General features: G+C 41.1%; 1 non-coding gene across 1 annotated transcript; it reads left to right on the top strand.

Moving 5' to 3' along the window:
* Nucleotides 1-1123: 1123 nt before the first annotated feature.
* On the top strand, nucleotides 1124-1230 carry LOC141624526 (small nucleolar RNA R71). The gene has a single exon (XR_012534337.1). It is a non-coding gene; the product is annotated as a small nucleolar RNA R71 (small nucleolar RNA).
* Nucleotides 1231-1612: the final 382 nt, after the last annotated feature.

The raw sequence follows: 1612 nt of genomic DNA, 5'->3' as shown, positions 1-1612 counted from the left end.
GACTTCCAAATTCTTCACAATTTCCATGAACTTTCCAAGTTGATCATCAAATTTGGGCTTGGCTTGACGACTTGGAAAAGGAAGTCTAATCACAATGGGCGCCTTCTCCTTGACCTTGTCTTCATTTTTCTTTGAACTTTCTTCTTTTGATGATTCTCCATCTTTGGAGTTTTGCACCATTTCTTCCTTATCACTAGCTTCCACAACTTCATCCTCAACTTGCTTCCTCGGTGCTTCATACCTTGTACCACTTCTCAAGTGAATGGCACTAACCGTTTCATGTCTAGGGGGATTACTTTGAGGTGGTAATTGCCCCTTTTGTCTTTGTGAGCTTGAAGATGCTAGTTGAGTCAATTGGGTTTCCAACATCTTGGTGTGAGCTAGGATGTTGTTGATGGTGGTTTCCTTTGCTTGGCTATCTTTTTGCATTTGAGTGAAAAATTCTTGTTGGTTCTTTTGCATTTGGAGGACCGCTTTTTGGACATCAAAACCTTGGTCATTTTGGTGATTGTATGGATTTTGATTTTGGTAACCTTGGTTTTGATTGTAAAAGGGTCTTTGATTTTGGTTTCTCATGGGTGGTGGAGTGTATGTTGTTTGAGGGTTTTGGACATTTTGGCTTTTGTATGAGAGATTTGGATGGAATTTGGTGTTTTCATTGTAATAGTTGGAATAAGGGGTACCACTCTTGTATGCTTGGAAAGCATTCACTTGTTTATTTGTTCCCCTACATTCACCTTGGTCATGTCCCAAAGTTCCACAATTCTCACATATCCCACTTGGGATTGATGAGGATGCCGTCATGGCATTAACATGATGCTTTGGTGATTTTGAGACTTCTTCAAGTCTAGCCATAGCTTTTTCAAACTTCAAATTGATTGTGTCAATATGAGCACTAAGTTGAGCACCCAATTGAGTAATGGAGTCCACTTCATGCTTTCCTCCTCTAGTAGCCTTGCGAGGTCTACTATATTGTGAGTTATGGACCGCCATTTCCTCAATCTTGTTCCATGTTTGATTGTCATCAACTTCGGTGAACATTCCATTTGATCCCATGTTGAGAATGTTCCTTGAATCCTCATATAGACCATTCCAAAATTGTTGTACCAAAAACCATTCGCTAAGTCCATGGTGAGGACATGAGCGAAAAATTCCCTTGAACCGCTCCCAAGCTTCATACAAAGATTCTTCATCCCTTTGCTTAAAACCCGTAATTTGAGCTCTTAGCATGTTAGTCTTTTCCGGTGGGTAGAATTTTTTGTAGAAAGCTAGAGCCAACTTCTTCCAAGAATCTATTCCGAGAGTGGCCTTGTCAAGGCCCTTCAACCATTGTTTCGCGGTGCCGATTAGAGAAAAAGGAAATAAGACCCATCTAATTTGGTCTTGAGTCACACCGGTTTGAGAGATTGCATCACAATAGTCGCAAAAGGTTTCCATATGAGAATGAGGGTCTTCACTAGGCATCCCCCCAAATTGGCTCCTTTCGACTAATTGTATAAAGGCGGATTTGGCAATAAAATTTCCGGTTAGATGTTGTGGTGTAGGAGTACCATTGGGTAGGTTCTCCTCGGTGGGTACGGAGTGTGACGAGAATTTAGGCATTGTAGGTTGA

The sequence above is a fragment of the Silene latifolia genome, chromosome 1 (genome assembly GCF_048544455.1).
Source record: "Silene latifolia isolate original U9 population chromosome 1, ASM4854445v1, whole genome shotgun sequence".
Lineage (NCBI taxonomy): Eukaryota > Viridiplantae > Streptophyta > Magnoliopsida > Caryophyllales > Caryophyllaceae > Silene > Silene latifolia.
Note: the sequence above shows the minus strand (reverse complement) of the source record. Positions and strands in the feature narration are given on the sequence as shown.